The sequence below is a fragment of the Euprymna scolopes genome, chromosome 22 (genome assembly GCF_053919585.1).
Source record: "Euprymna scolopes isolate OS-2025 chromosome 22, ASM5391958v1, whole genome shotgun sequence".
NCBI lineage: Eukaryota > Metazoa > Mollusca > Cephalopoda > Sepiida > Sepiolidae > Euprymna > Euprymna scolopes.
The window spans coordinates 2,685,915-2,706,112 of NC_136503.1; the positions used below are offsets into that span (position 1 = coordinate 2,685,915).

General features: G+C 34.0%; 3 non-coding genes across 3 annotated transcripts; all 3 read right to left on the minus strand.

The window, feature by feature from the left end:
- Positions 1-4,513: 4,513 nt before the first annotated feature.
- Positions 4,514-4,585, minus strand: Trnam-cau (transfer RNA methionine (anticodon CAU)). The gene has a single exon. It is a non-coding gene; the product is annotated as a tRNA-Met (tRNA).
- Positions 4,586-13,573: 8,988 nt separating this feature from the next.
- Positions 13,574-13,645, minus strand: Trnam-cau (transfer RNA methionine (anticodon CAU)). The gene has a single exon. It is a non-coding gene; the product is annotated as a tRNA-Met (tRNA).
- A 4,681-nt stretch (positions 13,646-18,326) lies between these two features.
- On the minus strand, positions 18,327-18,400 carry Trnai-aau (transfer RNA isoleucine (anticodon AAU)). The gene has a single exon. It is a non-coding gene; the product is annotated as a tRNA-Ile (tRNA).
- Positions 18,401-20,198: the final 1,798 nt, after the last annotated feature.

The following is a 20,198-nucleotide window of genomic DNA, read 5'->3' on the forward strand; positions in this document are numbered from 1 at the left end:
GTACACACACGCACACATACACATACATGCACGCACATACATCACACATGCACACGCACATGCACACAAACACACACACGCTGACACATGCACACACATACACGAACATGCACAAACATATACGCACAGGAGACTGATTGGTTTGTATTTAGAGAAAGATGACCGATCACCTGAATTCTTAAATGGTGGACATACTGATGAGGTTTTCAAGGGTGTTGGGAAGCCATTCCCCTTAGCTGAGATGATAGAATAAATCAGAAAAGATAGTTTAAAAGCCGGGCGTTATACGTATCAGAAAATCTTAATCAGAAAATTAAAATCAGAAAATCGTATTGTGATAGGGAGTGAGATATAGCGAAGCTATGTGTTGTGCTGCCCGCTGCATCTGTGTGACTAGAGAATCCAAGTCAGTTTTTGTGGTGAACATTAAAGTCACCAAATACATGTACTTGTGCGCTAGTGCCGAGGGAGAGTGCTGTGTCTATACTGTCAGAGACTTTGTTTATTATGGTGCAGTCCTGGGTCGAGGGAGAACGGTAGAGAAAATAAAAGTAGCTAATGTTATGTTGTATGTTTAGTCTAAAACACATAAAGGCTTGATCGTCCGTTTCTATGTTTGTTTCTCTAGTCAGGGGGAGGGTGTTACAAATGTAGACTCCAAGTCCGTGCATATGTCTGTCAGAGTTCTTACGGCAGAGTGGGAGATAGCCAGGCATGTTAAAGTAGTTAGAGGCGATTGAGGAGTGTAGGTTAGTCTCGTTTAGTGCTAAGATATCTGGGGTATTTGTTAGGAGAAATGCTTCAACATCAGCTAAATTAGTTCTAATCCGACGGATGTTAGTGAATGCAAGCCTCAAGGGAGGCGGCAAGTTGGATTTGTTTGTCCCTAGGCCTGGTTTAAGCTTATCTTTTTTATTGTACTGTCATCATGTTTTTAAAGAGTTTCAGTTTGGTAAGGGGGAGCTGAACAAGAGGTTATGCAGGATATCAGACATGCAACACAAGTAAACCATTGGCTGACCTTTCTTCAACTAGGACTGTTGCCTCAGGAAAGCCCATCGGGGATGAGTGCAGGGTCCCTTTCCATGCGCGACATGGCACTACAAACATCCCGATATTATACAACTGTTTATGGAGCAGCCGCTCTAAGCGCTACCAAAGAGTTAGGGTATCTGTACTACCAGTCGGAAACAGCAGGCAGGAACTGTCAATCCGGTACCCTCAACCCGTCAGAAGAAGATCACCCTAATCTAATTGCACAGTCATGTGTGTTACTCAATCACTCCCAAGTGCCCAGTTTTGAGGGGTGGGATGTGTCGGGAGTGGAGAAACGGCATTCATTGCCCTAGACAAGAAACAAGATCTTCTACAAAGTGTTTTGTCGATTCACTGTGATAGTGTCTCTGCGCCTGACTAATAGGCAAAGAAGGAGTATGGAAGCCGGTCGATAGACAGAGCTTCTCTACTCCTAAAGCAATTTAGGTTTGCAGACCGGTAATTTGAGTCCTCAGCTCTAGGAAGGTTGTCATCCAAGACTGAAGAGGCCTCCCTCCCCTTTGGTTTAGTTTCAGAGTTTTCTTTCTCCTAGACGGGTGATCTGGGAAGATCTACTGGGTCCATCAGCCCTGAGAGGGTTTGCTCCACGCCTGGGTCCTAATCCACGTATTTCTTCAACCCCGCGTGGTTAGTTAATGTTACAGGGTTAGTTTGTAGAGGTTATATATCTAATGAATAGTTACACTCCTCAAAATGATTTAGGGACGTGCAGTGGAAGCAGTTATGTGAGCAGGCTTGTTAGAAAGGTGTTAGTGCGGATTAAGACTTTTACCTTAGATTTTTCCTTTTTTTAACTTTATGTTAGTTTAGGTACAGGATAACGTTATAGTGTGAGTAGGTATTAGGATTCGAGCTAAGAATGTTGCCCAGTCACTGTATATTTAGATTTACGAGGGTTAAGATGTGGGTGCAGTACAGTAAGGGTATAACTGGAGGTACATTTTAAGTCATGGCGAATTCCGTATGTATAATTAAGTAAAATAAGTATTTGGGCAAGTTTTCAGTCGATGCAAATAGATAGAAGTTGTGTTAGTGTTTCTACTATTGAAGGAAGATAATTTAAGTTTTCATTTAAGAGTCATCAAACGTTTTGCATAACGGAGTATCGGATTTGGTTTTGTATTGATCGTTGCAATACCATCTAGGGAGAGGCATTGTTATGTAATGAAGATCGCTTTGCATCCGAGTGCATACGCTGGCTGGTAAGTACCAAACTGGATAAGAATGAACTCTAATGCATGTCAGAGGTAGAAATGTAAAGATGTTTAGTGATGACTGTTAGGCGGTTAGCATGTGAAAGTTAGGAGCTGGAGGCTAAGGATTCCACTACTAAGGCGTGTGTAATGTAGGGTTTTAGTGGCAACTAGAGGGGGGCAGATTGTTAGCTTTCAAGGGTTGGGGTTATTAACTTACAGAATACAGTAAAGTTTCATTAGGATTTAGAGTTTCAAGTATTGTTTTAGCTTGAGAGAAAGGAATAAAATTTTCCCTTCTTTTCCCCTATTTTGCATGCAGGTTAGACATAGGCAGTCGTCATGGAGGTAAAGAGGAACAATTATTTCGTCGTGATTCGGAATTCATATTTATAGGCAGTCATTAAGGTTGGGGACAAAACATTGTATCTATTCAGAAAAAAGCCTTAGTGACGCAGCTAAGATCACTATAGATTTTAGTTACAAATATAGTAACAGTTGATTATAAACTATATCCAGAGGTTTGGTAGAGATATCAACGAGGCCTCTTTATTAATACAAGCGAGCATATGACAATTGTAGATATTAAGTATATTACTTAAATAAAGTTCTTCTGAATTCCACGGCAGAAAAAATAAATCCACGTCTGTGCTAATTTCGGAAAATTTATCCTGCCTAAGGTATTTTATCTCTAGCCTTAGTACAGAGCGTGGAATTTATCATTTAAGCTAGGAGAGAACGTGGTTGGTGTTTTGCTGGGGGGGGGGGATTTAAAACTGAGCAAAGAAAACAAAAGACAAATGCATATATAAATTAGTAAAATACACATAATTACAAATTACAAAATGGAATAAGAAATTTAAAAGGGAAGAAATAACACAGTGGGTATTTTTTGGCACTAGGATGATTTAGGGTAACACTTAACTTGCTCCGCGCACCACAGCGCTTCCAGTAACACGGCTAACCATATTTGGAGGAGGGGTGGAGAGATTTCTTTGACCGGATATTATACGTGTTTGTAACTAATTATATCTTCCGAATTCAACGCACATGCGTGTATATGTTAATTTTACTGTTTTTATTATTTTAGCTTTAGTTCTAGTTTCGAAGGTAGAAAAAATAAATCCACGTCTGTGCTAATTTCGGAAAATTTATCCTGCCTAAGGTATTTTATCTCTAGCCTTAGTACAGAGCGTGGAATTTATCATTTAAGCTGAAGAGAACGTCGTTGGTGTTTTGCTGGGGGGGGAATTGAAAACCAAGCAAAGACAAATGCATATATAAATTAGTAAAATACACATAATTACAAATTACAAAGTGTCTCGATACTGTGCCTCGATAGACCTATTATTATATGTAATCAGTTTTTTAAAATAGTCAACCATATAGGAGCATATTCGTGACCAGACACACACGCGCGCACGCATTCAGCTTTATATTATAGATATATATATTTATGTATATATATATATATATATATATATATATATATATATATATATATATATATATATATATATAAAGATTGACAGTATATATAGTAATTAAGCTACAAAGTAAAGGATTTTCCGCGTTTCATCCTCCCGAGGAGTCAGACTATTGCATGTTCCCTCGTGTTTTTATATGTTCCTGTGGTACTGGGTTTGTTAGTCAGCTAATCAGATTCTTTGTTATTCACACACGTATTTATCGTAGTCAATGGACGCGCGTTTATCAGACAAAGGCAATCACCCACTTTCTCGTGAGAACTATTTCTATAGTAATTGAGTGTCCGATGTAAAAAGTAAAGTCAGATCGTGATCAATAGTTTTATTTACAAACCTCTGTTTCGTTGGTCTGAGTTGTTAAAAAATAATAATCGTATTTTTCTTATCAACCAGGACTGCCTACCTGAATCATATACATCTACCACAGTGTTATTTTTTTTATTTTGGTTAATATTATTATAACTTTCTTACAATTCAAAAGCAGAAACATAAAATAAATTGCGGGAGTGATTGTTTTTGGTTTTAATTTACAGTGTACGAAAATAATGAACATCTCTACTTTTAGATAAATGCACTTTGTGTTTGTGTGTGGGGGTGTGTGGCTGTGTGTGTGCTGGAGAGAGAGAGAGAGAGAGAGAGAGAGAGATGGATATTTTAAAATTAAAATAAATTAATAAAAACGCATTTCATTATTTTTAAAATTTAAAAACGTACAGATTCAAATATGAACGTATTTTTAAAAAAATCCGGAACAGCAATAATAGAAAAAAAGGATGTTAGCAGAGCGTGGTTTCGATCCACGGACCTCTGGGTTATGGGCCCAGCACGCTTCCACTGCGCCACTCTGCTTTGGACACTATCGCTCTGGTAGGAAGTCTTTGAATAAGATTTACGTATAATCATGACGTCTCATTATTGACAGCTTAGCGAGCGGTACTATATTCTGTCCCCCCCATCTCCCTCCCCTCCCTCCCTCCCTCCCTCCCTCTCTTTCTCTCTCTCTCTCTCTCTCTCTGTGTTTTTCTCTTCCTCTCTCTTTCTATCTCTCTTTCTCTCTTTCTTTCTTTCGCTTAAATAAATTCAAAAGAAACAATGATTTATACTATGTTAGGTATAAGAACTACTAAATTGAAACAGTATTTTGTAATGGCCGGTTAGCTCAGTTGGTTAGAGCGTCGTGCTAATAACGCGAATGTCGTGGTCCGAATCCCATACTGATATTTGTTTTGGTTTTTTGATTATTCAGTTCAAAAAAAAAATTTTCCGCCTCGAACTACACAAATAATAAGTTTTGGAACTATCTTTTACGAAAGGAAAAAACTTTAAAAGTTCAATTAAAGAATACAAAATATTAAATGAAAGGTGATTTTTTTTACAGGGAGGTCAGCACTTATCAAGGCACGTAGGCCACTGAGGGATAAGGGTTATTGCGTGTACAGTAATCAATGAGATAGTATTGCAGTAATCATTAGTATTGGAGATCTGATATGGTGTCTTACTTAAGAGGGGGGTTTGTCAGGAATTTGTTTATGTTGGACTTGAAGACATCCAAGTTGTAGTCAGGTGGGAAACAGGCAAACGGAAGAGAGTTCCACGGTCGTGAATTTCTGACAAAAAACTTTGCTCATGGAATCTACGTTTGGATTTAGGCACAGATAAAGAGTGAGGAAAATTATTGACAGTAGTTTCAGCTAGAGGGGTGTTTCTCGTTAAAGATTGGCGATGGAGGGGGGGGCGAGCCATTGCAACTCAGACCAGCACTTGCCATGGAAATAACGATAAAACAAAGACAGGCTCGCAACGTCTCTTCTGTGGGAGAGAGGCTGAAGGGAAGAGAAAAGGGCATCCCCCACTAAGTTACGAAGTCTATTTCGTACTTTGTCAAGGCAGGATAGTCTGTTTTTAGCAGCTCCTGCCAATATGTGGCAGCAGTACTCCATCATTGGGCTTACTTGGCTTTTATATAGATACAGAATTGCATCAGTAGTGAGATTTTGTGACTTTCAAATTTTATTTAACTTCAATATGATTATTTCTTTTGTACTGTCTCCTCATGATACACACGCACATATATTATTATATAAAAAGAAACGTTGTGTGTGTGTGAGTGCGCGCGTGTGCACGTTTGTGTGTGTGTGTGTGTGTGTGTGCGCGCGCGTTTGTGTGTATGTATGTTCTTTATGGACTCAGAAACAACTGGGCTGAATTTTTTGAATGTCATACAAACGTCTGTAAGTGTTTTAGGTTTTGTATCGGAATGCCTTCAACAAGTATCGACAATCGATAATCGACAAAAATCCGATTAAAGAAAGAACAGTCCCGCTTTGACTAAAGTTAACACCGTTATGCAACCTAACATCACATTTAAAGGGGCGCGTTCGAAATGGATGTTTCTGTTTAGAGCACAATTGAACCATGATACATGACTTTCGCATTTTAAACTTTAATTCAAGTCATTATATAAAAATGATTTTATAAAATCAACAGTAGGTTCTCTTGCAAGGTAAATGCGAGAAAAACACACACATACATAGGCACACACATGCATACACATACACACATGCACACTCATAGACAAACGTACACACACGCACACATACACATACATGCACACACATACACACATACATCACACATGCACACGCACATGCACACACAAACACACACGCAGACACATGCACACACACACACGCAAATGCATAAACACATACGCACAGGAGACTGATTGGTTTGTATTTAGAGAAAGATGACCGATCACCTAAATTCTAAATTGGTGGACACACTGATGAGGTTTTCAAGCGTGTTGGGAAGCCATTCCCCTTAGCTGAGATGATAGAATAAACCAGAAAAGATAGTTTAAAAGCCGGGCGTTATACGCGTCAGGAACTCTTAATCAGAAAATTGCAATCAGAAAATCGTAATCAGAAAATCTAAATTAGTAAATCGTAACCAGAAAATCTTCATCTGAAGACAGTAATGAGAAAATCGTAATCGGAAAATTTTAATCTGAAAATTGTAATCTGAAAATTGTAATCAGACAATCTTAATCTGAAAATTTTAATCAGAAAAACGTAATCAGAAAATTGCAATCAAACAATTGTAATCAGAAAATCTTTATCTGAAAACCATAATCAGAAAATTGTAATCAGAAAATTGTAATCAGAAAATTGTAATCAGAAAATCTAAATCAGAAAATTCTAATCCGAAAATTCTAATCAGAAAATCATAACCAGAAAATCGAAACCAGAAAATCGAAACCAGAATATTGTAATAAGAGAAATTGTAATCAGAAAACTGCAATACGAATATTGTAATCAGAAAATTGTAATCAGAAAATTGAAATCAGAAAACCGTAATCGAAAATTGTAATCAGAAAATCATAATGAGAAAATTGTAATGAGAAAATCGTAATCAGAAAATCTTAATCTGAAAATCGTAATCAGAAAATCGTAATCAGAAAATTGTAAGAAGAGAAATTGTAATCAGAAAATTGAAATCAGAAAATTTTCATGAGAAAATCGTAATCAGAAAATTTTAATCAGAAAATCGTAATTAGAAAATCGTAATCAGAAAATTGTAAGAAGAGAAATTGTAATCAGAAAATTGAAATCAGAAAATTGTAATGTGAACTTCTCGGCTTAATTATCTAAACTAGCGGAACTTGTAGAACTTCCACACGGTATCTTCAATATGTAACATATCATCAATATGTAACATATCATCAATATGTAACATATCATCAATATGTAACATATCATCAATATGTAACATATCTTCAATATGTAACATATCATCAATATGTAACATATCTTCAATATGTAACATATCATCAATATGTAACATATCATCAATATGTAACATATCATCAATATGTAACATATCTTCAATATGTAACATATCATCAATATGTAACATATCATCAATATGTAACATATCATCAATATGTAACATATCATCAATATGTAACATATCTTCAATATGTAACATATCATCAATATGTAACATATCATCAATATGTAACATATCATCAATATGTAACATATCATCAATATGTAACATATCATCAATATGTAACATATCTTCAATATGTAACATATCATCAATATGTAACATATCATCAATATGTAACATATCATCAATATGTAACATATCTTCAATATGTAACATATCATCAATATGTAACATATCTTCAATATGTAACATATCATCAATATGTAACATATCATCAATATGTAACATATCATCAATATGTAACATATCTTCAATATGTAACATATCATCAATATGTAACATATCATCAATATGTAACATATCATCAATATGTAACATATCATCAATATGTAACATATCTTCAATATGTAACATATCATCAATATGTAACATATCATCAATATGTAACATATCATCAATATGTAACATATCTTCAATATGTAACATATCATCAATATGTAACATATCATCAATATGTAACATATCATCAATATGTAACATATCTTCAATATGTAACATATCTTCAATATGTAACATATCTTCAATATGTAACATATCTTCAATATGTAACATATCTTCAATATGTAACATATCATCAATATGTAACATATCTTCAATATGTAACATATCTTCAATATGTAACATATCTTCAATATGTAACATATCATCAATATGTAACATATCATCAATATGTAACATATCTTCAATATGTAACATATCATCAATATGTAACATATCATCAATATGTAACATATCATCAATATGTAACATATCATCAATATGTAACATATCATCAATATGTAACATATCTTCAATATGTAACATATCTTCAATATGTAACATATCTTCAATATGTAACATATCATCAATATGTAACATATCATCAATATGTAACATATCATCAATATGTAACATATCTTCAATATGTAACATATCATCAATATGTAACATATCATCAATATGTAACATATCATCAATATGTAACATATCTTCAATATGTAACATATCATCAATATGTAACATATCATCAATATGTAACATATCATCAATATGTAACATATCTTCAATATGTAACATATCATCAATATGTAACATATCATCAATATGTAACATATCATCAATATGTAACATATCTTCAATATGTAACATATCTTCAATATGTAACATATCTTCAATATGTAACATATCTTCAATATGTAACATATCTTCAATATGTAACATATCATCAATATGTAACATATCTTCAATATGTAACATATCTTCAATATGTAACATATCTTCAATATGTAACATATCATCAATATGTAACATATCATCAATATGTAACATATCTTCAATATGTAACATATCATCAATATGTAACATATCATCAATATGTAACATATCTTCAATATGTAACATATCATCAATATGTAACATATCATCAATATGTAACATATCTTCAATATGTAACATATCTTCAATATGTAACATATCATCAATATGTAACATATCATCAATATGTAACATATCTTCAATATGTAACATATCATCAATATGTAACATATCATCAATATGTAACATATCATCAATATGTAACATATCTTCAATATGTAACATATCTTCAATATGTAACATATCTTCAATATGTAACATATCATCAATATGTAACATATCATCAATATGTAACATATCTTCAATATGTAACATATCTTCAATATGTAACATATTTTCAATATGTAACATATCATCAATATGTAACATATCATCAATATGTAACATATCTTCAATATGTAACATATCTTCAATATATAAGATATTTTCAATATGTAATGTATCTTCAATATGTAATGTATATTATTTATTGCTGCTGGGCAGCATGAATTGAGAACCACGATATCATTGTAGCTCTTTTGTTAAAACCGTAAAATTATTTATCTAAATAATCTGGTTAATATAGTGTCAGTATATATCTCGTAATTACGGTTTATCTCCAATATCTTACAGGAGTCTCTGACATATTTCCACTGTATGGACACTTGGCGCGAACGGAACCCTCTTGATATCATTATATCACCTTTAGTGAGAACAGAATCCTAGCCAAAAGATCAAGAAAATATATTTTAGTTTCTCATACAAAAACGACATCATTTAAAAAAACGTTTTTTTCTTTTTTTTACTTTGCTTCTTCAGTGATCAAGAGATCCTATTTATTAAAATAGAAGGTTAAAGCATGCCACAAACATTAAATTATCTATAAACTAATTTGATGGTACTATTATCTTATTAGATTATATCCTCCTTTTTTATAAATAGGATCTCCCGATCGACTAATTTATAATCGGAAAAGCGTGACACACGTACGCACGGCATTAATATATAGATTATATTTCATTAAAAGTTGTTTATAAGGGTCAAGTTTATTGGGGGTTTTATTAAAAGGTCAGTGAAAAAGGTTAAGACTATGTCAACATAAACATTGGTTTTAAGTAAGTAGACGATAAGAAGGGATTCAAGCACCCTGTGTGTGTGTGTGTGTGTGTGTGTGTGTGTGTGTGTGTGTGTGTGTGTGTGTGTGTGTGTGTGTGCGCGCGCGCGCGCGTCGGTCTTTCTAAGTGTGAGCATGCGTGAGTTGAATGTCAGGGCTCGAAGTCCAACAGAGAGGCGCCAAGGACGCCAGTTTGTGGATTTCGACTGAACTCGTGTATTGAAGAAAAAATCTGGGGCGGTGAGGGGTTAGGGATCGAAGTGGCTCCTAGAAAAACCATCTTGAATAGATTCAGAAAATTCTTTGACCTGTCCAAAAAATAATTATTTGTTTTTATTCCAGATAGTGTATGCGCAGACGATGTGCACAAAAACGAGTTTATTCATTTCATTTTTGACGGTGAGATAAAAGCATCGACAGCCACACATCTACTGTTTTTGCCTGATGAGATCTTAGTTATTAACAACTATAGATCGAAACATTGTCATGCCGGTATAGCAAAGCCTCTCACAACCGGCACATGCCTGTTGAGCACAACTATGCAAACACAGTCCATATTCTTTGGATTTTATCTTACGAATGCATTCTTAACCTGAACTCTCTATCTATCTATCTATCTATCTATCTATCAACCTATATATATATATATATATATATATATATATACATATATATATATATATATATATATAGTGTTATAATGGAATAAATCCAGAGGAAATCCGGGTATGAGAGCTCAATGTGGTAAACAGAGCAATAAGATAAAAATTATAACACGGAAATTACATAATTGTCGATGCAATAATTTATTTCAACCTTATGGTATTTTCAAGCATCTAAATCAGACAATTACATTTTTGATACTGAAAAAGAAAAGAAAAGATCGGGCTTCGACCCTCAAAAAACCAAAGGTGGTGGTAGTAGCAATCCACTTAATACATTTATAGAGAGGGTGGTATGGATTTAAAAAATAAAAATAAAAATTAAAAATTAAAAATAACAAATAAAAATATTAGATTAGACACTTATAAGCGGCAGCTCGATGTAACCATAGATACACACACACACACACACACACACACTCACACACACGCAACACATACACATACACCTACACCCACATACACACACACACGCCTCTAAGATGTACGTTCTGACATGTAAATGTCTTGACACGCGTTTACTAACCTAGGAAGAAGGGGCGAAAGTATACGGATATATAGTGAAAGAAATAGAACAGCGCGTAATGGAAAAAAGAAGAAAAAAAGAGGAAGAAAAGAAGAGGATACAGTGATCTAATGTTAACTGTTATATTAGTCTAGAAACTCTGAGAAACGTAAGGGAAATAAACTGGATGTTTGTACACGCGTCCTATAGTTAATTGAGTCATGGAAAGTAGGTCTATTAAAAGATAAATAAATCAATAAAAAAATAAATAAATAAAAAATAAATAAATAAAAATAAGAAAATAAAAATAAAAAGAATATTATATATAAAGTTTTAAAACTATCTGTATGTTATTATGTAAAAATTAGTTAGAAATATTGTTGTACGGAGTGAATAAAAGTATATATTAACCGAAACTAGATACGTCCTATCGAATTGGGGGCGATCAATATTACAATTTTCCACTTCTTAATCAATTAAGAATTGAAATATTAATTACAACAACCGCTATAATCACCAATAAAATTATTTACATGAAAATATATAAAATATTAAATACATAAGACTCAATTTTTAAATTCATAGTATTATATTACAAATACAATATTTAAATGAATTATAAGATAATATTTATTTCTAACTAATTTTTACATAATAACATACAGATAGTTTTAAAACTTTATATATAATATTCTTTTTATTTTTATTTTCTTATTTTTATTTATTTATTTTTTATTTATTTATTTTTTTATTGATTTATTTATCTTTTAATAGACCTACTTTCCATGACTCAATTAACTATAGGACGCGTGTACAAACATCCAGTTTATTTCCCTTACGTTTCTCAGAGTTTCTAGACTAATATAACAGTTAACATTAGATCACTGTATCCTCTTCTTTTCTTCCTCTTTTTTTCTTCTTTTTTCCATTACGCGCTGTTCTATTTCTTTCACTATATATCCGTATACTTTCGCCCCTTCTTCCTAGGTTAGTAAACGCGTGTCAAGACATTTACATGTCAGAACGTACATCTTAGAGGCGTGTGTGTGTGTATGTGGGTGTAGGTGTATGTGTATGTGTTGCGTGTGTGTGAGTGTGTGTGTGTGTGTGTGTGTGTGTATCTATGGTTACATCGAGCTGCCGCTTATAAGTGTCTAATCTAATATTTTTATTTGTTATTTTTAATTTTTAATTTTTATTTTTATTTTTTAAATCCATACCACCCTCTCTATAAATGTATTAAGTGGATTGCTACTACCACCACCTTTGGTTTTTTGAGGGTCGAAGCCCGATCTTTTCTTTTCTTTTTCAGTATCAAAAATGTAATTGTCTGATTTAGATGCTTGAAAATACCATAAGGTTGAAATAAATTATTGCATCGACAATTATGTAATTTCCGTGTTATAATTTTTATTTTATATATATATATATATATATATATATATATATATATATATATATATATATAGAGAGAGAGAGAGAGAGAGAGAGAGAGAGAGAGTTTGAAAATATATATAGTAATTAAGCTATACAGGATTTTCCGCGTTTCATCCTCCTGAGGAGTCGTCAGGCTATTGTATGTTTCCTCGTGTTTTTATATGTTCCTGTGGTACTGAGTTTGACAGTCAGCTAAGTAGATTCTTTGTTATTCACACACGTATTTATCGTAGCCAATGGACGCGCGTTTATCAGACACACACTAATAGTAATTGAAAAAGTAAAGTCAGATTGTGATCAATAGTTTAATTTACAAACATGTTTCGTTGGTCCGAGTTGTTAAAAAATAATAATCGTATTTTTCCGATCGATCTGAAACTGAACCACAGAATTTATAAACATCTGCCACAATGTCATTTTTATTTTGGTTAATATTATTATAACTTTCTTACAATTCAAAAGCAGAAACATAAAATAAATTTCGGGAGTGATTGTTTTTTATTTTAATTTACAGTGTACGAAAATAATGAACATCTCTACTTATAGATAAATGCACTTTGTGTGTGTGTGTGTGTGTGTGTGTGTGTGTGTGTGTGTGTGTGTGCTGGAAAGAGAGAGAGAGAGAGAAAAAGAGAGAGAGAGATGGCTATTTTAAAATCAAAATAAAATTAATAAAAACGCATTTCATTATTTTTTAAATTTAAAAACGTACAGATGCAAATATAAACGTATTTTTAAAAAAAATCCGGAACAGCAATAATAGAAAAAAAGTATGTTAGCAGAGCGTGGTTTCGATCCACGGACCTCTGGGTTATGGGCCCAGCACGCTTCCACTGCGCCACTCTGCTTTGGACACAATAATTATCGTAGGAAGGCTGTAAATAAGGTTTACGTCATGACGTCTCATTATTGGCAGTTTAGCGAGCGTTACTATATTCTATCCCCCCCATCTCCCTCCACTCCCTCCACTCCCTGCCTCCCTCCTGCCTCGCTACCTTCCTCTCTCTCTCTCTTTTCTCTCCCTCTCTCTCTTTCTCTCTCTCTTTCTCTATTTCTTTCTTTCGCTTAAATAAATTCAAAAGAAACAGAGATTTATACTATGTTAGGTATAAGAACTAATAAATTGACGCAATTGTTTTGTTAATGGTCGGTTAGCTCAGTTGGTTAGAGCGTCGTCGTGCACTCGTGCGCGTATGTTCTGGGTTCGAACCCCATACTGGCCAATTGGTAATTTTTTTTTTTTTTTTTTTTGTTATTCAGTTCAAAAAAATGTTTTTCGATTCGAACTACACAAATAATAATTTTTGGAACTATATTTTACGAAAGGATAAAACTTTAAAAGTTCGATTAAAAATACAAAATATTAAATGAAACGTGATGTTTCTTTTATTGTTGAGATTTGGTGACTTTTCAAATTTTATTTAACTTATTAACAGTATAAATATTTCTTTTGTGCCGTCTCCTCATGACACACACACACACATATACTATTATATAAAAGGAACGTTGTAAGTGTGTGTGTGTGTGTGTGTGTGTGTGTGTGCGCGCGTGCGTGCGCGTTTGTGTGTGTATGTTCTTTATAGACTCCGAAACAACCTGGGTGAATTTTTTGAATGTCATACAAACGTCTGAAAGTGTTTTAGGTTTTGTATCGGAATGCCTTCGACAAGTATCGACAATCGATAATCGACAAAATCCGATTAAAGAAAGAACAGTCCCGTTTTGACTAAAGTTAACACCGTTATACAACCTAACATCACATTTAAAGGGGCGCATTCGAAATGGATGTTTCTGTTTAGAGCACAATTGAGCCATGATACTTGACTTTCGCATTGTAAACTTTAATTCAAGTCATTATATAAAAATGATTTTATAAAATCAACAGTAGGTTCTCTTGCAAGGTAAATGCGAGAAAAACACACACGCATACATATGCACACACATGCATATACGTACACACACATACACACTCGCACATAAACATCTACACACACATACACACACACATACACACATGCACACACACGCACACAAACATCTACATACACACGCACACACATGAAATGGTTACATATTTTAATTAATAAAGCTTGGTTGAATAATTGCCGGAAATCCCTTTTCGCTCATTTTTGCTATTTTTGCCTTTTTTTTTTTTTTTCGATCTGTTTTTGTATCCCAAAGTTGAATTTTGTTTTGTAAACGTAATGAATGATGATGTGTAATTCACGGAAATGCGAGAAACACACACACACACACACACACACACACACACACACACACACACACATATATATATATATTCATTTGATATTACTGCAAAATTTATATAAAAAATATTTTTTGTTCGTTAATTCATGTTTTTCTCATTCCGAAGATCGCGTTCGCTTTTTTACTCATCGTTTCATTCGTCGACATACATGATTATTTTTTAGCGCAGTTCTTGGCACTTTTCTGAAGACGTATTATCGCTGGCTGAACTACACTAGATGTAGCCAGGAGCTACAAGTCTATCGTCCATTCGTCCAATGAACGTGTACAATGGTGCTTTTATATTATTCCTCCATAAAAATGTTGAGGAGGTCAAAGGATTTTATTACCAGGTTCAATTTTGTTGACCAGACAAAAAGAGCACCTGCTCTCAAAGCATGTCAACAGAAGCAAAAGGATGCTAAACAATACCGTTTATCGGTTCTTATTTAGAATTAAACCTAATTTTTAGAAAAAAAAAAGTATAGAAAATACAGAAGCATCTTTATGATGTACGTACCCGCCACGGAACAAAGATGTCATATTCCAAAAATCACGTAAATTCATCAATTAGTTTGTTTTTTTTTGTATTTTTTTTTTTTTTATTTATTTATATTTTTTTTTTACTTACGGAAATCATATTTTATGATTAGATAAAAGGGATTTTATCGCGTCGCCATCTTGATGAAATAAGGGCAGATGAGTCCACAATAATTCGAACTTGCAAGATCAGCCTTGTAATTGAATACCGTATTGTATCTAATATATAATACTGATTTCAAAAGTAAAAAAAAAATGACCTGGCTGCCATCAGCAAGAATCGAAACCAAGAATATTTAGCGTCCCAACCACGTTTCCTACCGTTTGAGGCAACCCGAAAGGCAGTTTACAAAGTTTAAAAATTAAAGTACTTTTAGTTGTGGTTAATTTAAAGCATGCGCAAAGTAATACAGATAGGTTCAAATTAACATTTTTGTAACTTGCTGACTTTTGTAAGCGTTATTCATCCAACCATAGATTTCATTCGTGATAAACCATCCTATTTCCTGTTAAGTTTGATAATAGTTTAAGACATTTCTGAATTTTTGAGATGAGGATTAGTTATTTGTATTATTATTCATCGGACTGACTACTGTTCTCATCTTGAGGGTGATTTTTACAACGTTTCGGTCGATGTAATCTCCGACCTTCTTCAGTTGTATCTTGTCGAACTCGAGAATGTTTCTGTAGAACTCGGGAATTTGGACGGAATTTCGAGCAGAACCCTTTATTTACTTCACGGGGGGGGGGCATGGCTGACGGAAGAAGAGCACGTTACCCCTGTGAAGTAAAAAAGGGGTTCCGCTCGAAATTCTGTCCAAATTCCCGAGTTCGACAGAAACATTATTGAGTTTGACAAGATATACCTGAAGAAGATCGGAGGTTACATCGACCGAAAGGTTGTGAAAATCACAATCAGTAGTTTGATTAATCCAAATATTACTAATAGTTTAAGAGTTTATCGATTAAATATTTGGTGTAACAGTACAATGGCCAACGAAAACTGGTGTCAGTTAAAAATCGTTTACTAATATTTTAATAATACTAAAATAGATCCAAACCATTGAAAAATATTGTATTTTAATTTAAAAGTTTTAACTTGACACTGATATGGCCGGAATGTGGAGTCGTCCATTGTTCCATTATGCCAAATATTTACAAACACACCCGTGCGCGCGTGCGCGTGCGCGCGCGCGCGCACACACACACACACACACACACACACACACACACACACACACATCTACGGTTTTATTTATACAGCTGTGTTTCCCTCACCGCACCCACATAGTTATTAAAGGATTAAGAAGTACAGAGCTGCGAACTATCAGTCTCAAGCTGTGAGAGTAGCGCGTAAAAAAGACTAAAGCTATTAATATGATATTTCCTATGGATAGCAGAGTGGCGCAGTGGAAGCGTGCTGGGGCCATAACTCAGAGGTCCGTAGATCGAAACTACGCTCTGCTAGTTATTTTTTTTTTATTCCAGGAAAAATCTTTGGTGTCATCCACATCTAATTATAATTAAATTAATTACACTGGTTTACAAAGAAATTGAGGCAAGCACAAAAATACCCGTTTTTACCCAATTTATGGCTGAATTCAAATTTGAAATCTGTTTTGACTCATTACCTCTAGATTTTTAGATATGCAGAGTGATTGTGTGCATCTTGTGCATTTTGTGCATATACGGTGTCGGTGTTTATGGATTCAGGGTTAATTCAAATACTGTGAGACTTATGGCTTAGTTTTCAGTTATTATACACTAAATCTAAGTGATAGCATCTAACGATAACCTTTCTTTCATTCATTTTTACATTTATGCTATAAACATTCCCAACCCCTAGTCATCCCATCCATATTCAACTAATAAGTAATTTTAATAAAGTTCTAATGTCTTTCACTTAATGTTATTTTAAAAAAATGGATAAATTATAAGATGGTCAAAATCATGAATTTTGGAATATAGTTTTTTTGTCATTTATTCTCTATATGAGCTTCTTAAATAAGGATTGATATATATTATAAGAAAATATATTTCTACTTGGATTTTCCTTTTAATTGAGCACTCTGCTGGAATTCTTTTCCCAAAAAAACTAATCATATATATATATATATATATATATATATATATATATATATATATATATATATAGAGAGAGAGAGAGAGAGAGAGAGAGAGAGAGAGAGAGAAAGAGAGAGAGAGAGAGAGAGAGGGGGGAGATCCATCCAGGCATTGATTAAATACGACAGAGTTTTGTTTTTGTTTTTTTTCTATTGATTTTCTCTGCCGATCATTTTTTCTCGTTTCAGTTCGGTTCGCCGTTCTTTACTCGCTCCTCCCTAACAAACGACTTAAATCAAAAGAACTAAATAAAATTAAGCCAATGAATAAAAACCAAAATAAAATTTATTACATATAAAAAGGCAACAGAAAAATAAGCTTCTTTAACAACAACAACAATTGCTCCTGACGACGATCAAAGATCGAAAACGCTCGAGGAAAATGGCTGACAAAAATCACGCAGCAACCTAATGCACCACTTACACACTGAAACGAGAAAAAATGCTCAGCAACTCGAGAAAATCAACAGAAAAAATAAAGAAAATTCTATTGTATTTAATGAAACGCGCCTTGATGTCAAAATATACATATATATAATTTAATTCGTGTTGACTCGTGCCACAGAATACAGATTGATTCGACAACATTCTTTGAACTTAATTAAAAATAATAAATAATTGGCCAGTATGGGGCTCGAACCCACGACATTCGCGTTATTAGCACGACGCTCTAACCAACTGAGCTAACCGGCCGAGACACTAATAATATTTATTTACTTTTTGTTAAACATTAAATAGAACAGATCACAGTTGCTTTTTGAAAGAGAGACAGAGAGAGCGGAAGAAAGAGTGTAAACAGCATACAGTACCCGTCGATAAACTGTCAGCAATGAAACGTCATGGTTCTACATAAACCTGATTTTAAATATCCATACGTAGATTTTTCTGTCCGCAAGAGAATGGCGCAGTGGAAGCGTACTGGTGGGCCCATAACTCAGTGCAACAGAATTTAAATTCTTTGAACTGAAAAATCAAGAAAAATAATTATTGCCTAACATGGAGCCACGACAGTCGTGATAATAGAACGAAGCTCTATCCGACTGAGTTAACCGGACAATGTAAATGCGTCGTAGAATTTACTGTTTATAAATATATCGCAGTTGCTTTTTGACATATACAGGGTGACCCCCCCCCCAAAAAAAAAACAAAGCTAAATGGAGGCCATGTAGAACGGAGAAAAAAAGGCCAAAGACCCTTGTGTTTTGAGGTGATGTTTTGAATAAAATAAACTAGTTATAAACAAAGTTTCATTTCATTCGGACAAAACACTAAGAAACGGGGCCTAATTAGAGTTGGGGCCCGTTTTTTGGGGGGGGGGGGTCACCCCGTATAAATAAGTGAAAGAGAGTGAAATAGAGATAGAAAAAAAAGGCGAAGGCAGAGTAATCAGCGTACAATATCGGTCGATGAGTTGTTAGTCATGAGACTTGATTTCAAGTCTTTCTAACGAACTAACAGTGTCCGTAGCAGCGTGGCGCAGTGCCAGTGAAAGTGTGCTGGGCCCAGAGGTCCATGGATCGAAACCACGCTCTGCTAATTTTTATTTTAGCCATATTTTTTTAATTCTTATAATTGCTCCTCCGGATTTTTTTCGATACGTTTACATTAGCATCTGTCCGTTTTTATATTTTAAGAATAAGGAAATGCATTTTTATAAATTTTATTCCCATTTTAAAATATCCATTTTTTTTTTTTTTTTTTTTTTTTTTCATATTTAAGGCTGCAAACATTTACACAAACATGTTTCGCTGGAGGCTCGTATTTGCTGCCACTTGTTCCTGGCATGTCTATGTATGTTTCTCGACATTCAACGTGTTTTCCTTTTTCATCTTTTCGTTCTTTTTCATCTTTTCGTTTTTCGTTCTTTTGGGTAGACTTTTCTACAATTGTTAAGCATAGGCATGGACAAAAGTATGCTTATAATCATTTTTGGTAAATATGAAGAATTACTCCACCCTCGAAAATTTCTTTAGAATTACTACTCTTATATAGGCTTTCGGGTCGCTGAAAATAACGTTTAAAATTACGGCAAACGAGTAGTTTCCAAGATATGAAAAAATGTTAGTTTTAAAAAAGTGGGGGATCACTTTTCTATAATAATTTAACGTAAATTGATCACCCACTTTGTGGCCAGGATTTTTTGGGGGGACTTTCTTTCCACCCTAAAAAAATCCTTTAAAATTACCATTAACGTTTAAAATTCAAGGAAACAAGTAGTTTCCAAGATATGAAGAAGCTTTATGGGGTTTTTTAGGGGGTTGGGGACTAACTGCCGGTTTGTTTTTCATTCAATTATAGAACTTGTATAGTTTTTAGCAAGTGCTTATGCAGTTTAATTAACCGTTTTAACATAAGTAACGTGCCGACATTGACCGAGCAGAAGAACTGTTTAATATTTTACAAATATTCTGTTTACATTTGGTGGGAGGTGGTGGAGGGGTGGGGTGTTTTGGCGGCCGCGGCCGCCAAAACACGCCCCGCCCCTCAACCG